Source organism: Drosophila kikkawai, unplaced genomic scaffold, assembly GCF_030179895.1.
Source record: "Drosophila kikkawai strain 14028-0561.14 unplaced genomic scaffold, DkikHiC1v2 scaffold_91, whole genome shotgun sequence".
In the NCBI taxonomy this organism is placed as follows: Eukaryota; Metazoa; Arthropoda; class Insecta; order Diptera; family Drosophilidae; genus Drosophila; species Drosophila kikkawai.
Genome location: NW_027222754.1, coordinates 127252 through 135072, shown reverse-complemented (window position 1 = coordinate 135072; position 7821 = coordinate 127252).

Below are 7821 nucleotides of genomic sequence, written 5' to 3'. Positions count from 1 at the left end.
GTTGAAGAGCGCCAAATCTAGCGACATAGAGGTCGTGGATTGGCAGGCTGCAACAACTACAACAACAAGAGAGCCGTAAAGCAGTGCGAGACAGAGGTCGACTGCTACAACAACAAGAGAAGCGTCTTCGAGGGAGTTGCAGTTGAAGAGCGCCAATTCTGTGCGACACAGAGGTCGTGGATTGGCAGGCTGCAACAACTACAACAACAAGAGAGCCGTAAAGCAGTGCGACACAGAGGTCGACTGCTACAACAACAAGAGAAGCGTCTTCGAGGGAGTTGCAGTTGAAGAGCGCCAATTCTGTGCGACACAGAGGTCGTAGATTGGCAGGCTGCAACAACTACAACAACAAGAGAGCGGTAAAGCAGTGCGACACAGAGGTCGACTGCGACAACAACAAGAGAAGCGTCTTCGAGGGAGTTGCAGTTGAAGAGCGCCAATTCTGTGCGACACAAAGGTCGTAGATTGGCAGGCTGCAACAACTACAACAACAAGAGAGCGGTAAAGCAGTGCGACACAGAGGTCGACTGCTACAACAACATAAGAGGAACAGCTTCGAGGGAGTTGCAGCTGAAGAGCGCCAATTCTGTGCGACACAGAGGTCGTAGATTGGCAGGCTGCAACAACTACAACAACAAGAGAGCGGTAAAGCAGTGCGACACAGAGGTCGACTGCTACAACAACAAAAGAGACGTCGTCGAGGGAGTTGCAGTTGAAGAACGCCAATTCTGTGCGACACAGAGGTCGTACATTGGCAGGCTGCAACAACAACAACAACTGTCGCAAAGCTGTCGACTGCAACACAAACCAGCAAGCAGTGCATCGACAAGGGATCGTTAAAGTAGAGTAACGTGAGATCGTGAGTTTTAAGTACGAATTTTCCAATTGTAACCTAACTGTAGTTAACTAATAAGTATGGATGCTAAAAAGATTTTGTCCTTAAAAGTGGAGGAATTACGGCAACACCTAAGAGCTTTAGAGTTAGATTCCACTGGTAGAAAAGCTGTGCTGCAGGATAGGCTGTTAGAGCATTACAATGTAGAAGAAGTCGTTGAGGGAGATGAAGAAGAGGAAGAGACGCACTCAGTTAAGTCCAGCGAATATCAAGAGGCAGAGACAGATGGTTTTAAGAGTGCATCAAGATTTACGCTCAAAGACGTTCAGGATAGTGTATCGCATTTTTCAGGATCAGATCAGCCAGACATCAATCAGTGGTTATCAGAATTTGAAGATTGTGCTACAACGGTAGGATGGGATAGCTTGCAGAAATACATTTATGGGAAGCAATTGTTGCAAGGAGCAGCAAAATTGTTTGTAAGAGGTCTGACAGGTGTAAGAGGATGGGAACAATTGAAAGTAAAGCTGCGAGCAGAGTTCGGTAAAACAATGTGTGCAGCTGAAGTACATAAACAACTTAAAAACAGAGTTAAGCTTGATAAAGAAACGTTTAGTGAGTATTTGTATAGCCTGATTGAGATTGGGAAGCAAGTCAAATTAGATGAAACAAGTCTTATATCGTACTTCGTGGATGGTGTTCCAGACAGTAAATTAAACAAGAGTAACCTGTACCGATGCCAGACACTTGACGAATTGAAAGCAGAGATAAAAATTTACGAAAAGATCAAGGATAATACCAAGGGCGTCAGCACAAGAAAGCCAATCTCCCAGATTAAGAAGAAGTGTTTTAAATGTGGCAAGGAGGGACATTTTTCAAAGGAATGCAATGCACCAATTTTATGCTTTAAATGCAACAAAACTGGTCACATTGCTAAGAATTGCAATCAGGGGAAGACAAACGAAAACAATGAGAAAGTAGGGGTATTGTAGTCTAAATCAAAGTCAAAAGACCAAATCAATACGATTATGTGCGTAAACGATGTATATTTTGTCGCAATGATAGACTCTGGATGCGATCTGAGCTTGATGAGGGAAGATCTAATGAAGAAGTTAAAAGGAGTATGTCTGAGGAAGGAGACAAAGAGTTTGCGAGGCATAGGGAATGGAGAGATTAAAACGATTGGACAATTTGAAACACAGGTGACAGCAGGAGGCGTGTGCTTCAATGTAACTTTTAATGTAATCAAACAAAAAGACATTGAGTATGCAACTATCATTGGAAACGACGTTTTGAAGGAAGTAGATATTATCTTTAGTGCAGGTGGTGTACAGTTCAAGAAAAGAGAAGTATCGGAGATATTCGAAGGATTCTGCGTGAGTGAGGTAATTTCTGAACCTAAACCATCCGATGAAGTGCAATTAAATCATCTTAGCAAGAGTTTGAGAAGTGAGGTTGAAGAGCTGATAAACAACTATGAAGCAAAGAAGGAAATTGAGTCGCCAGTAAAAATGAAAATTGTGCTTGAAGACAATTTCCCTATTTATCAGTCCCCACGTAGAACTTCATATGAAAATAAGATGATCATTGAAAAACAGGTCCAAGATTGGTTAGAGGAAGGAATCATATCACCCAGTTGTTCTCCATACGCAGCACCAATAGTACTGGTTGCTAAGAGAGATGGCTCAAAAAGACTTTGTTGCGATTTCAGGAAAGTTAATTTGAAAATTAAAAGAGACAATTTTCCAATGGTGTTAATAGATGATGTACTTGACCGATTGAAGGGAGCAAAGGTTTTTTCAACGTTGGATCTCAGAAATGGTTACTTTCATGTGCCTCTCGAGATTGATTCTAAGAAGTACACTGCGTTCGTAACTCACAATGGGCAGTATGAGTTTAATTTTGTACTATTTGGTATATCAAACTCGCCAGCAGTATTCTGCAGATATATAAACGCGGTTTTGAGAGATTTAGTGCAACAAAAAAAGGTAATAGTCTACATGGACGATATAGTCATCCCGACAGTTGACGAAAAGGAAGGACTAGCAGTCTTAAAGCAGTTTTTAACAGTCGCGAGTAAAGCAGGGTTGCGTATCAAGTGGGAAAAATCACAGCTTTTGCAAAAAAGAATTCAGTTTTTGGGGTTCGTTATCGAAAACGGGTCTATTTCTCCCTCAAAGGACATAATTGAGGCTGTATTACACTTTCCATGTCCTAAAACAAAGAAAGCGTTACAAAGATTCTTGGGTTTAACTTCGTACTTGCACAGATTCATCAAAAACTACGCAACAGAGGCAAAACCGTTAACTGACATTCTAAGAAAAGAAAGCGAAAGAACAGATAAGAAGTATATCGAGTTAAAGGATTCCGAGTTAGTAGCGTTCGAACATCTGAAATGTTTAATAGTTGAAGCTCCAGTTCTAAAGTTGTATGATCCAAAAGCTGTCACGGAGGTACACACAGATGCCAGTAAGCACGGTTTTGGTGCCATTCTAATGCAAATGGATTCAGAAGATAGGCAGTTCCATCCAGTAGAGTTCATGAGCCGGAAAACTAGTCCAACCGAAGAAAAATACAGCGCGTATGAGTTGGAGGTACTAGCTATAATAAATGCCATCAAAAAGTGGAGAGTATACTTACTTGGAATCGAGTTCAAGATAATAACGGACTGTGACGCTTTTGCAATGACAGTAGGGAAAAAGGATGTGCCTGTAAGAGTAGCAAGATGGGCAATGTTTCTGGACGAATATAGATACAAAGTCGAACACCGATCGGGTAGTCTAATGAAGCATGAAGATGCTTTAAGTCGAGTGTCATGTTGTCTGTTAGTCGAAGCATTAGGGTATCGTTTAAAGGAAGCGCAGGACAAAGATGACAGGATCAAAGCCTTGAAGATACTGTTGGAGTCTGAGAAAACCTATGAGGACTATTTTGTGCGAAATAATATTCTTTATAAAGACCCAAATAAGGAACTATTAGTAGTACCAGATTCAATGCAGGATGAAATAATCACTAAGGCTCATCGAGAAGGGCATTTTGGAAGCAAGAAAACGAGAGAGTTGGTAGAAAGAAATTATTCTGTAAACAATATACAATCGAAAGTAGAGAAAATAGTTCGAAATTGTGTAGAATGTCTGATCGCTGAAGCTAAGCGAGGAAAGAAAGAGGGATTTTTATGTCCGATTGATAAAGCACAAGAACCGTTAGGAACATATCACGTGGATCACGTAGGACCTCTAACAGAAACCAAAAAGATGTACAACCACATATTTGTCGTAGTTGATGGGTTTTCGAAGTTTGTGTAGTTATACCCCACTAAATCTACAGGGACAGAAGAAGTTTTAGATAAACTCAAAAAGCAGGCGGCAATATTCGGTAATCCGCGAAGAATTGTAACAGATAGAGGTACAGCGTTTACTTCGAGTTTATTTCGAGACTATTGTGAGGAAGAAGGAATACAGTTATTGCACATTCCTACAGGTATGCCAAGAGGTAACGGACAGGTGGAGAGAGTCCACAAAATTGTTATTCCAATGCTGAACAAACTCTGCCAGGACAATTCGACCAAGTGGTATGCACATGTAGATCGGATACAGCAGATTATAAACAACACACCCCCTCGAAGTACGAAGTTCACACCATTCTCAGTGCTAACAGGCTTACAAATGAAAACAAAAACTGACGAAATTAAAGAACTTTTACAAGAAATAGATTTAAAGGCTTTAACAGAAGAACGTGAAGAGATCAGGCGAAAGGCACAAGAAAACATTGAGAAAATACAGCAAGAAAATAGAAAGAGCTTCAATGAAAAGAGGAAAATAGAAATAGAATATGAAGTAGGAGATTTAGTAGCAATTAAAAGAACTCAGTATGGAGCAAAAATGAAATTACGACCAAAATATTTTGGACCTTATAAGGTAGTTGCAAAGAAAAATCATGGACGCTACGAGGTAGAAAAAGTTGGTTGCCAAGAAGGTCCCAATCGCACGTTTACAGCAGCAGAGTTTATGAAAAAATGGGTTTAGTTCGGGACGAACTAAGATTCAGGATGGCCGAATGTAGGATTGGTATATTTGTTGAAGAGTATCCCTAGTGTATTTAATTATATCCTTAAAGTTTGTTAGTATTTAAGTATCCAGTAATGTAAGATTAGTATTAAGATTCGGGATATCATGCTTTATGAGATGCGGGCACACTACACTTGAGGGAGAAGAGCTGAGCGGTTGTGAAGTGAACAAGTTTGAAGTAAAAAAGCGCGACATATATGTAAATTGTTTAATCGTAAGGAAATTCAGTTAATAATAATAAATAAACATTTGTGGTAACTCACTAAAGTTATAACCCTACATACATATCAGCAAGATTGGAAGTATTAGCCGTTTACATTTCTTCGTCGGGTCTGGAAGTATCGTATTTGCTTTTGTTAAAATTCTTTTGTCTTTTGAATTTAGACTTATAATGAACGATTTTCCTGCCGCGATTCGTTTCTTCGAAATGTTTATCATCCACTTGTTTTATTTGCCCTGTCTTTTTGAACGGGTTAGTGACTTTGCTCTTTACAAGTGGGGATTGCCTATACTTTGTATTAACCTCAAACTCTTTTCTTTTCTCGTTGAGCTTGTTAATCCGGTCAATTTTATTTTGTTGGGTATTAAACTCAGGGGTTCCTGCATATAGAAAAATATCTGCCGGGGTTCTTTTGGTAGTGTTGTGTTTGGTTTTATGGTTGTAAACATATAAGGTGGACTCGAATTTCGTGCATTTGTCTTCTATGTTTTGTTCACTGCCAATGATTCTCAACTTTTCATTCACGGTCTTATGGAATCTTTCTATATCAGATACTCCATTCTTGCTTGTAGTTACAGAAATATTTACTCCTTCAGATTTTAGCCAATTTTGTAACGCAATGCACATGAAGGCTGAATCTTTGTCCGCTTTGATCTCTTGGGGTTTTCCCATATCATTAAATATCTTCATGATGGCTCTTTTCGCTTCAAGCCAATCTCTACTTTTTACTTCGACGAGCGTTGCAAATTTCGAGTAGATATCTATGCAAGACAAGAAAATCTGATTTCCCGTGAGATAAAAATCGATCACGTATTTCTCTCGAGCGTTGTATATCTCTGGTGTTATTTCAAACAGCAAGTTAGTATTTCTGTGTTCAGTCTTTGCGACATTACAGATTTCGCACTCATTGATTATGTTTTGAATGAGCTTCTGACTGTCCGGATAATAGTATTCTTCTTTAAACCAATTGATGGTTTTTTCTATTCCTGGATGTAGAAACTCTTTATGCTTCTTGAGGATCAAGTCCTTGAATTCAGCATAAGTTGAAACATCAACCAACTTTCTGGTACATCTCAACAATTTGGTTAAACTGTTGGGGCTTATGATTTCAGTATATGCCCTTTGGAATACCAAAAAGTCTTCGTCATTAGGGAAATAAATAGCACTTTTCTTTGTGCATACATATTCCTTGATGAGGGATTTAGCGAGTTCGTTAGTCATTTCCTTATGTTATTTTGATTTTTATTTTCTGAAAGAAATGATTAACTTCAGTGTTGTCATTGTTTCCTTTTTCTATCTCGATTTGTCGAGAGTAGAAATTCAGTGGTCTCTCAGAGATGGATATGTAATTTAAATTATCTTCGCCTGCACTATGGATAGTGGCATCATTGCTATTTGCAATTTCACCGAGCATTACTTCTTCAATTTTTGTTCTAGAGAGGGCATCTGCTACATAGTTTTCTTTTCCAGGGAGATATTTGATCTTGTAGTCAAATTCATTTAATTTGATTTTCCATCTTTGGAGTTTCATGTTTGGTTCTTTGATGTTATTGAGCCATACCAGGGGTTTATGATCACTTTGTATTTCAAAAGGCCAGGTATGACCTGAAATACTTTGTTGCCCAAACTATTGCTAACAATTCTTTTTCGATAGTAGCGTAGTTTATTTCATGCTCATTCAGCGTTCTGCTGGCATAGCATATGGGTTTGTGATTTTGGGATAATACCGCCCCTATCGCTAAGTTACTTGCGTCTGTTGTAAGGGAAAAGGGTTTTGAAAAATCAGGGTAGATCAAGATCGGCTCTGAGGTTATCAATACTTTTAACCTTTCAAATGACCCAATGTAATCTTTGCACTTGGTATCGATTACAGCTCCTTTCTTCAACTTCATCGTCATTGGTTTGACGACCTTTGCGAAGTTGGGAATGAATTTCCTATAGAAGCCACAAAGTCCCAAGAATGATTTAATCTGTTTTGGGGTCTTTGGCAATGGAAAATTTACAATAGCATTGGTTTTGTTTGGATTAGGTTTGATACCGTCTGTCGTGACAACATGTCCCAGAAACTCAGTTTCTTTTTTCATAAATTCGCACTTGTCTAGCTGCAGCTTCAAATTAGCATCCCTTAATTTTCCGAAGACTTTCCTAAGTGATAAGATATGCTCCTCCAATGGAGTGGAGTAGATAATTATATCATCTAGGTACACTAAGCAATCTCTGTAGATCAAATCTTCAAGAAGATTGTTCATGCATCTCTGGAATGTTGCAGGTGCATTTTTCAAACCAAAAGGCATACGTATGTATTCGTAATGCCCATGTTTGGTCGAAAAGGCTGTCTTTGCAATGGAATTGTCATCCATTTGGATTTGATGGAATCCTTTAGCTAGGTCAATCGTGGTGAAATACTGGCAACGACCAAGTTTGACCAGTATCTCATCCATTCGTGGAATGGGAAATTTGTCATTTACAGTGATCTCATTTAGATTCGACGACTAACCGAAATTTCGGTTTCCCTGAGGCATCAGCCTTCTTGGGGACTACCCAAATGGGAGAGCAGTAAGGAGATTTCGATTTACGAATTATTCCCTGCTCAATCATTTCTTTTATTTGTTTATTTACCTCCTGATCCACGCTTTGGGGATACTTATAGGGTTTTCGGTAAACTGGGTCCTCATGTTGAGTTTGGATAACGTGTTTGA